At 43.2% G+C, this 13,980-nt stretch overlaps 1 protein-coding gene across 2 annotated transcripts in view; it reads right to left on the bottom strand.

Annotated features, from left to right (window-relative positions):
• Positions 1 to 13,980, bottom strand: part of CTNNA3 (catenin alpha 3) — a 411,569-nt gene that overhangs the window by 18,989 nt on the left and 378,600 nt on the right. The gene's annotated exons all lie outside the window — the stretch shown is intronic.

The following is a 13,980-nucleotide window of genomic DNA, read 5'->3' on the forward strand; positions in this document are numbered from 1 at the left end:
ATTGATGTAACTCTTTGTTCAAATGAGAAGACCCTTCTCCTCCAAGTCAGTATGGTTTTATGTGTAAAGAGCATTCCACTAAAAAACTTTTTTAACCTAAAAATATTATAGTATGGACCTGTACCAACACTGCAGTCAGGAAATGACAGTGGTGACAACACAAGATGACAGATAATGTTTCATCTCTTCTTGATTAATCATATTGCTCAGCAAAGAACTATTAGTTCTTGGGGGAAAGCATACTTTACTAATTACAGTTCCTTATTCTCAACTTTGGAAGCCCACAAATGGAACAACCTAGAATCCAGTATTTTACACATCACTGTTCCACAGAAAGGCACCTTCTTGTTACGGCAAACCTACTTGGCAGATTAATCAGTTTATTAAAAGAATTATAGTGTATGTGGGGAATGAATTTGCAAATGCAATCCCCTATATCTAGGATTGAGTACTTGAGTCCTCACCCATTTCTTTCATTTGTCTTTCCTGGTCTTTTCCCTTTGAATCCTTCGTTGTTGAATCCTTAGGCCCAATTCTTTTGTGTGCCTACTGACCCTTCCCTCCATTCTGGGCCATGCTTCATTGTTATTTGCACTGCAGCAGTTCCAGAGGTTTGTCAGGCATCCATAGCACATCCTTTAGCTGCTCCACAAACTGCCAGCAGCCCAGCACCCTCCTGGCAAGGTCCAACCCAGGACCAGCCAAACAATACCAAAGGTGAACACAACCCAGGATTAAAACACCAGCAAAGAGATGGCATGAACAGTTCAAGCCATTTCTGCTTAGGTATTTCTTGAACCTGCAGCAGCTTTGCTGACATTTGAAGCTGGCTTTGAGGGTAAAGTTCTCCAAGTAAACCAGGAATTTCCTTGTACCCTCAGAGATCTAATGAGAATGAAACAATTCCACCCCAAAAAATTACTTCAGAGAAATGAAAATGAAGTATTTTCACTTTAGACATGGCCACCCTCAGAGCCACTAGAGGGGCACTCGGCAATGACTGTTCTGGAGATTTCTGCCCCACGGGGCACCTAATGCATCAATGACTCAAGTTCTCCTCTACAGCCCTAAGAAATACGGGGTGTGATGCCTCTGAGCTTTCAGCCACAGCTCAGTCTTGACATAAATGTTAAATACCTAGGAATGCCTCAGCCTTGTGTTAAAATGTGCTGAAACCCCAACACATTAGGAGACATAAAGCTCCTTTACTACACAACCAAGAACGGTCAGTGCTCCTTTTTTAACCTTCATGTAAAATCCAGAGCCTTTGATATAAAGCACAGGCTTAGCTGCCTTAGGGTATAGCATAATAAGCTGTTAGTCCCAGCTTATGATGCTGGGAAATTCTGAGTACTCTGAAAAGAATACTTGGGAAAGTACACCAGATCTGCTGAATCATTGGCCAAATTGAAGAAACAGAGAAAAACCAAAAAAACCCAAAAGAGGATGCTAGTTCAAGAGCAAACACTAAATTTGGACCTAAGTAATCTACTGATTAGAAAGAGTCCCTATAGCATTCCTGTACAAAGCCAGACAGGTTGTTTCAGCCATCAGTGTGAACAGGAGTCCCTGAGGCAGAGCTGCTGGGAGAACAGCAGACAGCACACTGAGGTACACACCCCAGTAATAACCTACACAAAGCTTTCCTGCAGCTTTCCCTGTTCTGGTAAAGCTGCAGCTCCGTGAGGGTTTCCATGAAGGAAGCTTGGACACACTGGGAAGCTGTGCAAAAAGGATGATTACATGTCATAAACATAAGGAGAGACAGAAGGGTTTACACCCACAACAACCTGGACCTTTGGAGTGGGGCAAAGGAGGAATGATGAGCAAGAGAGGCTGTGGGACATGGAGAGCCCTTGAGGGGGCTCCAGAGCTGCGGTGGGTGGGGAGGAGGTTCAGAGCTGCCCTCTGGAGGAGCAGCCTCGGGCTGTGGCACCAATGCCAACGGGCGAGAGCAGCCATGCCTGTCCTGAGGGTGGGATCGCTCCATCCTCTGTTGGGGGCTCTGCAGTCCTGGGACTTTATTGTTTGAAATTCAACAAAGGAGTTCCATGGGTTTTGGTGAATAACTACCAGGTTCAATGTGTGTTGCCTTCAAATGATACTAGTACAGCTGTGCACTTTGTGAATTCCCACTTGTCCTGATTTAGCACCAGCCCAGTAGATTCAGAATGCCACTAACTCAGATTAACTCCCTGAATCCAGATGTTAGAGACACATAAAGTCTATTAAATCATCTAGGTTGTTTTCCCCAGCCACTGCACAGCTTCCTACCAGTTTTATATGCACTTGCATTTTTTCTGGTAAGTCTCAAGTATGAAAAAACACTTTGCTTGAAAGGCAGTGCTTCCCTGAGCTATCCATCTCACTCTCCGGAACGCAATTCCGGATATTTAGGTCTTTCTCTGTATCACTGTAACAGCATCCCTTTCCTCCCACAGACCTACCCCTGATCCTCCTTCACTACAAGCTGAAGCATCCCAAATCACAATGGATAGTGCAGACCTGAGTGCAATAGCTCATGCACCTACAGCTGTTCAAGAAACAAATATAAAAAAAACCTTTCCACCAACTACCATCTGCTGGTCAACATCACAAAATTTCTTCATTGTGGAGTCTTCCACCTCTTCCCCTAAAGAAATTCTAATTTCTCAGCTATGGAAACTGTGTAATATTTAAATTTTTTTTTCACGTCAGCTTTAATCTTACTGTTCCTTCCCTGCTTCCAGTCTCTAATGTTTAAGGCCAAACTTCACCTCACACACTCAGTTACTGACGTTCGTCCCCAGTGATTTCACTGAGTTCAAAACCTACAACAGCAGACCCTGGATGCACTGCATGGAAGATCTAATGCATCTATTTTCCTCACACCTCACTACTTCCAAACATAAAGCCTTACAGGGTGAGCAAGCTGATAAAACATTCAAGGCAATGAAAAACAAAGACAAGACATGAAGTACCATACTTACAAGCAATTATATCTCCCCAAGGTAGTGATGGATTGTTACTAGAGCTCAAATCAGCTACTCTATCCAACAACAAAACTGGGAGTAGGCCATAAATAATATATAGAGAGACATCCACCTAAATCTGACAAGAAAGAAAATGGATTACATACAGAGAAAGCTGTGTGGGGTATCTCCACAAAGGTACAGGAGGAAAAAACCCAACACTTCACCTCAATGTTTCTTGAAAGGTACAATCACAGGAGGAAAGAAGTTGGACTGTGTTAATTAATACAACACCAAGGGTTTTGAGTAATTGTGAAAGAGAGCATGAAGCCTCTCAAATCTCACTGTTCTTGCTCCAAGCCAGGACAAACCAAGAGCAACTCCATCCCTGTCTGCCTAAACTTCACCACAGTGATCAGCAGACATCAGTATGGGGCATTATTTTCTGTTTTCCTTCACACTGGAATTTCACTCTGAAAAGCAGTGATACTCTTAATTCTTACAGTGATGAAAACTTCTACTTCAACTACAAAACGTTTTTGCCGTCACCTTTTCCAAGAAGAGAAATTCTTCTGCTTGCAAGCAAAGCTGGTGGCTTCCCCCTCCACAATGTTCTCCCCTCAGCAAATGCTCCACACTTGGCCTGCAGCAGAAGCAGGCAGAGGGAGCTGCAGTGAGCAGTGGCCGAGGAACTTCCACCTCACACCCCAACACACAGACACATTTCACAGCACTCCACGGTGTGAGTGAGCTGAAAGCTTCAGCTCCAGCCACAGCCCCCGTGGTCACGGCCACTCTCTGGCCCTGAGCTCCAGGCTCTGGCCATTCTGCCATCAGGCCCAGTTTGTAGCTCAGCAGGTCCTGACAGCTGCCACTCTAACTGCAAGTTTGCCAGGGCACTGCACAGGAGGCACAACTGCAAACCAGTGCTAACCCAGCAACGTCTCTCTTGCTGCTCAAGCCTGATCACTGGATCGGGTCTGGCAAAGCAGGATCGGGTCTGGCAAAGCAGGATCAGGTCTGGCAATCCTGGTCAATGAGGGCAAATAAATCCTATCAATTTGAAATCAAACAAACAAAAAGCAGACAGAATGTAACAGATATGAGAAACAGCCCAGATGATTTTTCAGGCATAAATATTGTCAGACTAATGGAAAACAAGCATTTATGGCTTCTGGAAAGATCAGAAGCTGTAAATACCATTATCTTCAGACAGGATCTGAAACCTTCTCCCATTGCATTTTTATGATCTGCCTAAACAATACATGGAAAATAGATGAAGTCATTGCTAAGGAGATGTCAAACCTGGAAGAGCACACTGCAAGAGGGACTGGTTATCAAAGGGCCACTGCCACAGCAGAGGGCAGAAGAGAAGCAACCTGGTTTCTCTGGGATCTGCCTTGGTGTTGGAGCTGCTCAGTTCTTTATTCATGGCTTGAGTGAAGGGAATAAAGAGAATGCTTAATGAACTAACATTTGATACTGATGTCAAAGAAGGAAATAGGCTAGGAGGCCAGATTTGGAATTACGAATTACCTGAGATAAAGTGGAAGAAAAAGCAGATGCAATCAAAAAAGATACCCTCAGGTAGGAAAATCTAACACAGAGACACACATAGAGAGTCAGTCCCTACACAATAGGACAGTAAGAAGCACTGAGTTTCAGTAGACCACAAATCCATCAGGAATCAGCACTACCAGGCTGCAGAAGGAGAAGTAATGGGAAATATAGACAAATGACAATACAGAGGAGAAACAAACACTTCTCGTCTTTTTTACAGTAACAAGGTCTCTGTAGGAGAATTCCTGCAAAGATGTAAGACTTTGTTTAGGAAAGAGAAGACTGAGTGCCAACAGAATGGATGAGGTTTGGGTTTGCTTCTATGCTTCAGCTTATTCCGGGAACAGGCACTAAGGCTCCTCCTGGCCAGCAGCAGTCACTGGTGCTGTGCACAGAGAGCTGTGCTGTTCTTGTGGCACTCACACAGAACAAGGTCTGGCAGCAGTGACATCCTGCCCACCTCCAGGTCCTGTCCCACGGGCACCTGTCCTGTCCAAGGGGCCACCCTGTTCCTGGGAGCTGTACTTCCAGACTCTCCCCTTCTCCAAGGCAGAATGATAATGCAACTCTGGCTAAAGAAATAGTGAAAAAGAAGACCAGTGCAAAAATCCACGGGATTAGTTAAAGGCTTTATACCTCTGTGGCAGTGAAACAGGAATTGAAAATTACTGTTATTTACAGCAATTTGTTAGATCAATACAACTTTCTATCAGTCCTATAATTCTTTATTTTTCTGCTCTGCTATCTAGATACTCATCGTTGATCTCACATTGGTAGTTTTCTTATCTGGGTCATCCTTCTCTCCCCATGCCCCCTGTCCTTTCACCAGCTCTACAAAATAAAGCCAAGCTATTATTTAGAAGACTTTGCTCTACAAGGGACACAGTCAATTGTTTTTGTTTCTCTTACTTGCCGTACTGTGCAATCCAAGACCAAAATATGCTACCAAAATTTTTCTCAGCGCTTCCTACAATACAGAAGTAGATTTTTCGAAGACCATCAGTGACTATCAATTTCAATTCTGATGGCCATGTCCAAAATTCCCTGAATCTCACTAAAACCAAGACCACCCGTGGTCTCTGAGGAAAGGCTGAGTGCTGTGGTGATTTCACAAAGCACCTGAAGACCCTGTGGTATATCCGTAGCTCATCTCCAGTGCCACAGCCATGTGGGATTTGTCGGCCACCGAGCAGCAGCGCCCTGCCTCCCCATCCCCCCCAGCTGCTTCCAAGGACATGGTCCTGGCTCTTCATCTGTCCAGCCCTCAGGTCCATCCTCACTAGTTCTGCTCCTGATGTCCCCATGCCTTTTCCAGAGCTGGCCATCTCTCACCTGTAACAGGCAGCAGGACTGCACCATGACAAACACAATGCCCTTCTTCTGTAGCACTGCTTATTTTGGACAATTATTTGAGGATACATAAACACAGAATGAACCTTTTCCTAACAATCCCTGAGTTTTCTTCCTCTCTGCTTGGATGAATGAAGTCACAATCCAGCTATTTAAACATGACAACCACAAACAGGAGCACTTCTACACTCCCATATTTTGTCAGCTGAATAAACTTCGTTAGAGCAGTCCAGGCACTGCGAACTTGGCTGCATGGTCAAAGGTGAGCACTGCAAAACAATTGTCACTAGAAGTATTTCTGGTCCCCAGTCTTAAAAGCATAAAATCAGAAAGGAACTCCTGCTTCAGAATGTAGTCCCATATAGCAGAGCACTGCTGTACCATCCTGATCATATCACTTGTGGCACTGAGAAACCCCGATATAATTCAAAAGGAAAAATGCTGATACTACTTGAGTAGTTGCTGATAATAGTGTTACCTATCAGGGATGCTTCACAATTTGGAACTGTCTCTTAAAATAATATGGAAGAGAACACAAAGCAGCAGTCAGGTGGAACAGAGGAAGGTATGTCAGGAGAGAAGCTGTACCTGCAACCTGGGAGGCAGAAAAGCAGCTGAAATTTTGACTGTAAGTTGTTAAATCACAATTCTGACAAAACTCATCACAGTAACAACAGAACGTGGAATGCAAAGCATCAGAGGGGTATCTTGGTACAGGTCTGACTCTGATGCACTGAATATTCATGTGTGCAGTAACCACACACAGCAGTGTCTGGATGTTTACATACACTATTTACAGAGATGAAAATCAAAGAATTGTGCCATCTTCCCACACACAAAAACAACCTTTCCCATCACTTCTAGATGCCAAAGTCCATGTCTTCTCTAAGACATTTGCAGCTCTCTTGCAACCATGATGAAATGTGTCAATGAAAATGTGTAATTTCTGCACAGTTGAGACCAGCTGCAGGAAGCACATATATTAAATAAACAAGCAGAACATCATATAATGAAATAATTTTATCTATATATAAAAAATAACATTATCAAATCGTCATTGTGATCTAAAGATAAAAAGCACTTCACAAAGCTTGCTGTTGTTGCTAAACTATTTAATCAGTGGATTTTACAGTGAACTAAAATAAAAAAAAGTCAAAATCCTGTAGTGATGAAAAAAATAGAAACAGAGGAAGCTGTTGTCCTGCAGCTGGTCTCAGCTGGGTGTAAACTGGACTTTGATGATGCTTCTTACCAAAGACTGCAAGAGAATTCCAAACATCCAAGAGTGTCCATCTGTGTGCACAAGTCAAAGTATGGCACGTCTTGGATTTTCAGCTCTGTAAGCACATATAAACATAGAAATACTTCTACGTTTGGTACTAGTCTGTTAAATAGAGATTAAATTATATTAAAAGCAGTGGTTTGTACAAGATAATGCACCTGGATAAATCTGATTATGCCTTTTGTAGGTAGATGGCATCCATGAAGCTCAAGTTTTGTTCCAGAGAACATTATTTACAGCTGTAGAAACTGTAAACTGGTTTCCCCAGTTTGCAATTTCCCAGCCACTATTTCCTGTGCCACCAGAAATGTATCCCCAGATTTCCTATGATCTGTTTCTGACAGCCATACACAAACACCATTAGAGCAAAGTGAGGGAACACCACAACATCTCAAGTGTTCTGCCACCTCAACCAGGCATTAACTGTGCATGCCTCTCACCTCTTTTTACTCTCATTATTCCTCAGATGCTTCTCCATCTCCTTCTGCTTCCAGATCCAACTTTTCAGAGCACATTTTCATTTCCAGTCACTAAGGGCAGCAGACCATACCAGTCACAGACTTTCATTTGGATGTCTGTCATTTTAATCACTATGTTACACACCCACAGTTACTGTTTCAGTGACTGCAGGAGAAGTCTCTGCTATTTGCCTCATCAATCTGCATTCTCTCATTTTTTCTGTCATGAACATAAATTACCTGGAGATTTTAACCTCTCTAATACAGGAAACCACCCAAGGGCCTCACAGACTGTGTTTCAGGGATTTCTGCACTCTCAGCAGCAGCGACTGGGTTCTGAACCAGTAACATTAAACTTGTAAGCACACATCAGGCTTTGAATGCAGGGCCCCTTGCACTCTGAGCTGGGTTGGGAGGGGACAGTGCAAAGGACACATCAAGGCTTGTCCTTGTCCATCAGGCCAGGACTGCCCGTGGTACCCTGGGCACTGCCAGCCTGGCTGCAGGGGCACTCCCAGCTGTCTCCTGCTAAGCTGGCACAGCAGGCACAGAGGAGTTTGGCTGTGTGCAGGATGTCTCCAGCTGACCAACTGCAGCTGCACACATCTGCATCCTCCCAAAGCACACGAGTGAAACTAGGGCCCAGCCAGCTCTAAGGAATCTGCAGAGATCCCCACCTGCTTCCCATTCCTGTGGGCCATGTGCTGAATTTTCAACAGGAGTTATCACCTGCTCTAGAAAAAGCAAATCTTAAGGGCCTGGAAGGAGAAAAAATGCCACGGGAAGGGTACTAATGAGACAAAGTAGGGGTGTGAGTGGTACAGAGCAAAAATAGAGCAATGCCTCTAAAAGAGGTCAATACTGTCTTCTAAAATCCTCTGGCTATGCTGTAACCTTTATGAAATGAAACATTCTCCGTGCTTTTAAAAGTGTATCTTTTCAGTTCTCCAATAACAAGAAGCAAATAGATTGTCCTGAATATCCTATTAATGTCTTTTCTTTAAAAGAATCCAGCCACATCTGCACCCAGACTACTTCCTTATCCTTTCAGAGCATGCCCTGCAGCAAGGCCTCTTCAGCAAACTCAGTGAATACCAAAAGGTAGAGTTTATGGCTTTATGACTGTTGTACTATCATTTTTTTAGGGTATTTATTCCTCAATTATGTCATTTTAAAAAATTCCATTCACAGAAGACATTACCTTTTGGAATTTCCCATCAGAGCACAGACACTGATGAAGTGAGCAGTGAAAGCGAGTTACAGGAGCCTGGCCCAGGGCCATGCTCTTGGGGGAAATCACCTCTCTAAACCAGTCTTGGGCCTCTCCAGTGCCAGTGCCCCCCCAGCAGCATCCTCAGGTGTATGTGAGACCTCCCAGGACATCCCTGTGTCCCTGAGCCGGCCTGTGATCCCCCAGAGCCTGTGCCTAACCCCTGCACTGCTGCTCAGGAACCAAACCCACGGATCCCCTGGCTGCAGAGAGGCAGTAGGGCTGTCCTTAGTCAGCAGCTTTGTCCTTGCACTTACGGCCACTGCACCAAGGCCATCCTTTGCCTCACGGATGCAAAGGCCACAGGGGACAACCCGTTCTCTGAAACATCAGATTGCCCCTGAGAACAAAGCAGGGCTGGAGCACGTGGTAGGACCTGAGCTCACTTGTTTAATGGCACATATGAATGAGCAGAGAGCACCTTTCCCCAGCCTCAAGCAGGTGAGAACATTTCTGGATGTAGAAAATGAACTAACACAAAATACATCCACACAATTTAAAAACACAAGCTACCTGAAGACCATTAGGTACTCTGGCAGATGCATAAACATCTGAATTCAGAAAGTCCAAGCTAGAGGTTTAAGGTGCCAGCTACCCTCTGGGCAAGGAGTTGTAAAGAATCCTAATCACATCATCACAAACCCAGATGAATACACAGTGCTGCACTTTACTTACCCATGGAAAAAAATGGATGGTAGCAGAAGAAAACGTAGACATTGAAGAACTGACTTCTAAAGGATTTTTAGATTTTTCAACAACTAACAAAGACAGTAAACTGATTATCCAAAAATAAACATTGAAAAATCCAAACTCAGAATTCAGAGAGCTCTTTTTCATGAACTCCAGAAAGACTGCCATGAACAAGAGTCACAGCAGGAGAGCTCTGTTTCAGTAATGCAGGGTCAGCTTTTGGACACACCCAAAAAGCTGTAACTGTGCATTTTTATGGGCTCTATGACCAAGCTGTCTTTTTGCAGTTTACACTTTTGATCTGTTTTTTCCTCTAATCCAACTGACCACGATCTCACTGATCATCTGACAGGAGAAACTGCAAATGAAAGTAGATTAATTATTTTCAGTTTGCTCTCAGATGCCACATCATTAACCACCACATGTGTTTTGCAGCAAGAGAACAGCACACCTTGTGGAGCAACTCTCTATATGGAGCCCACCCTGCAAGCAGATCCTTGTATCTAGATTTCAGTACCAGCCAAGCAAACTGGAAACTCTGGGAAACCTGATACAGGCACAGTGCTGCACAGTGCTGGGGGTGTGAACATAGCTGCCGAGAGGGCTTTTAACACAACTAAGCTAAGAACTGGATCAACAACACAGTTTTAACTCTGAACCCTTCTTATGTCAATTTTTTTCATTCCCCTTGGCTATCTCTTCAACCACAGTAATTAAAAAGTCTCATCCAGATCTCAAAAAACACAAAACTGTCCAAAAAGTTGTGCTGTTTGGATTACTTGGGGGAAAGGGAGGTATTTTTGAGGCTCAAGACTCCACACTGGTTGTGTCTCCAGGCATTTAATCTCTAATCATGAAAGCCCAAACCATTCTACCTTCCAATCAAGGCGATTGAACTGCCAGACTGCAGTCACTGGGGTCACCTCTGCAAGAACTGCCAACAAAAAGTATCTTCCCAAGTGAAGCAGAGGTCTGAGAGGCTCCTCTTCCCACAGGTCCTGAGAAGCACTTATTTTAGGGAAAAAGAAACTTGTATTCCTAGATGGGGCAGAAAATGGGGAGAACTGGCAGAAGTGCTGAGTAGCAGCAGTGTCACAGGCTGGAAGGGAGGCCAGGCTACGGCCACATATGTCTTGGGCACCTGAAGTGGTGCCAGGGAGCATCTGCAAATCCTGCTTTCCCTTCTGCAGGGCAGCCCTTGCTGTTTGCTGTACTCTGGCCTGCAGGGTTGGTCACAGCCGTGCAATGATCCCAGGGACTCTTCCCCAAGGCTGGAAGCCCTGGAACAGCCCGTGCTCCTGGCTGCCATTGCCAGCTCCCTGTGCAGTGAACACAGGCTATTAACAACCCTATCTGCCAACACTGGTGCCCACAAGCTGTTCACTAACAGCTTCTCAATGCCACTTGAAGAACAAGACCTCCCAGTGGTATAATTATAATTTAACTACCCAGAATGTCACAACAAAGGAATCAGTCTTTCAAAAAACCCAGAAAAATACAAGTTAATACTAAAGTCTGATTAAAAAACGCACCTGGGCTACCAGTAAACCACTAACATTTTTGCTTAAAAATATGTATTTGGCTAAAGAGATATTACGTTATGGCAAAACTGTCTTTCAGAGTGCCCGTCTTGTGTTTTGCAAAGAAAAAAAAAATCACAATTATAAAAGATTTCGTAACTATGATAAATGCTTTTTAAATTGGATGAAGTTTAGGATGCATAACATGGGAATGGAAGAATTTTTTGGAGTTCGGGAAGTTTCTGGTAGCTAAACTACTGTATCTTATACTACTATGACACCTGCATTTCTCAAGTTTTCAAGTTTCATCTCCAGCAAACAATGGCAATTTTTGCCAGACTGGGACATTTCCCAAGGGGAGTCATGAAGCTGAGCCCTCTGCACGCCATTCATTATAAACTCAGCAGCAACTGGAATTAAGGGGCCTACTGAACCTAGAGAGGAACCAAACCAGAACCACCAGAACCAAAATGCTGCCCCAAACCTGCAATGATAGGCTCAAAGTTGGTAGTGGAAGACAGTAAACCTCATCTTTCAAAATTAATTCATTCCACTAGCAGAGTAGTATTTTAGAATTTCTCAGAAAACTGTCCTCACCCCATTTGTTCTTTTTTTTAAAGAAACACACTTTCGGTGTTGCAAACTGAAACTAATGGAATGATCTATAATATAATTAAAACATTTTGTAGTAAAAAAAGAACAACGTACTCATAAAAAATGTGCATTTAATGTTATATATGCACCTAGCACATCTGCTATGCCACTGGGACAGATGCTTATTAATATGGATATCAGATCATATTGCTAGACTGCTAATGGCTCAGTAATCTATCTTCTAAATACCACACAAGTTTCTGAATATATGCAGAACCAATTATCAAAATATTTCCCAAAAAAATCCTGCTTTACTGCTATGGCCTGTGAAAAGCACCATTAACTTGCAGTTTGGTTTCAACAGTGGGGTACAATAGTTACATGTTGTGTTTATAGTAAGTATGTTGCATGAAAGACTTAGAGACACTCCCTCTAATACAGCAACTTAAACAAAACCTCAAACTCTCAGGATTAGAAAATCTCCCCTCTTCTAGTCATACGACTACAGACCATGCCCTTACCAGAATTACTGGCTTGTAGTGAGAGTGTTTAGTTAGACAATTAGACAATTCAGTTAATTACGGAAATGTTTGGCTACAGCTGAGCACCACTGTTTTAAGATTTCTCAAACTGTATAAATAATGATGGTTTATTAAATAAAGATCCTAATATCCAATTCTAATATGCCAGCACTTAACTACTGATGCCTCCCCCTCACTGTGGACATATCCTCTCACCAACTCTTCTCCTCATTTCTAAGCCCTCACGAAGGTACGGATAAAGTTTACTTCAATGCAAGTTCACTAGAGAGGAAAAAGTACCTGGCTGTAAAATGCAAAGAGGAAACTACCTTCAGAGTAAAAATATCTACTTTGCATAATGACAAAGAACAGTCTTAGGCTGAAATGCATTTTCTTTGTACTTCATCAATTTGATATGTGCCTTGCCCGCACTTTGGGAAAAACAGTAAGCAAAGAAATTCTCATTGATGTGGTTGACTCGGAGTTACCAACAGCCCTGCAGTACCAAAGGGAAAGGGTTATGATGGTCCCATCCTCCCACATCTCCCCCTTTTTTCATGGTGGGCTCTCTGCTTACATAAACACAGTGTTACGTAGAGACTGTGTGAATGAAATTTGTATTGTCAGCCCCAAGCACTCAAGTATCATGAGTCAGGCTCCAAAATACCACAGAACTGGAATAAACATCAGGAGGATTGAAGTAATACATCTGCAGTTCTTTGTATTTCCTTTCTCTTTTCCAAGCCTTCAGGGGTCCCATTTTCAGGATTTGCACAGCAACCATGAAACTTAATTAAAAAATGCTGGGGGTAGGCGAGTTTCTCCTACAATAACATCTCCAGTGCCAAGACAAGAAATAATACACATACAAAGATCTTTAATAATGTTCTGAGTTAGAAGCACTGACATATTATATTAGTCTTAAAAAAAAAAGGCAGTTAAAACATGCAAGATCTTAATTTCTGTCTGCTCATCAAGTGGCAGTGAGGAAGCTCTCTTGCAGCCACACAGTGGTGAGAGGTAAGTGGCAATATGGCAGGAGAATATTGGCACTGGCTAGAATCTACCACTGACCACAAAAAAACCACCCCAAAACACAAAAACCCAGAGCAAAGACTTCAGAAAAATTATTAACACGGGTGCTGTTTGCTAGAATAAGCCTTTGGCAGGCAGTCCTGTCTCTTATAGTGCTGTTCAAAGCTCACATCACTTTGCTTTCCTCTCCACTATTTTAAGAATGAATTTGCTAAAGACTGGCAATTAGACAGCATCCATCACTCCTGCTGCAGAACACTGGGATGAGGAAGGGATTTCCTTCCCCACAGTGGTGCAAGAACTCACCTGCTGAAAGGCCTGGCTAAGAGACTGCCCACTGCAGCCAGAATTTGGGGCTTACAGAGATCATTCCTTACTGTTTTGGACTGCCTGGTGCAACCTCAGCAAGACAGGCCGTTCCTGATTACACTAAGGTACATTCCTGATTACAATTAGGTACTTCGAGGTCAACAAAGAAGGAAGGAGACTTTTCTGAAGGGACACAGCTTCTGCAGAAGATTGTATCAACACAACTGACACAGTTCAGCCAGGCAAGCTACTTGGCATCAGCATCTGTGTCACTGCCACTTTGCTGTGTCAAGACAAAGCATTTGAAAATATGTTTGGCACAGGCTCTCCAGTGAATAAAACATTTTTTCTTGTATTATGGTAGGCAAAATTTCCTAGGATGGAAAGAAGGAAGGGAGCATTTAAGCTGAATAAAATATGCCCAAAGAATAATGTGGCAG

The sequence above is a fragment of the Haemorhous mexicanus genome, chromosome 7 (genome assembly GCF_027477595.1).
Source record: "Haemorhous mexicanus isolate bHaeMex1 chromosome 7, bHaeMex1.pri, whole genome shotgun sequence".
Lineage (NCBI taxonomy): Eukaryota > Metazoa > Chordata > Aves > Passeriformes > Fringillidae > Haemorhous > Haemorhous mexicanus.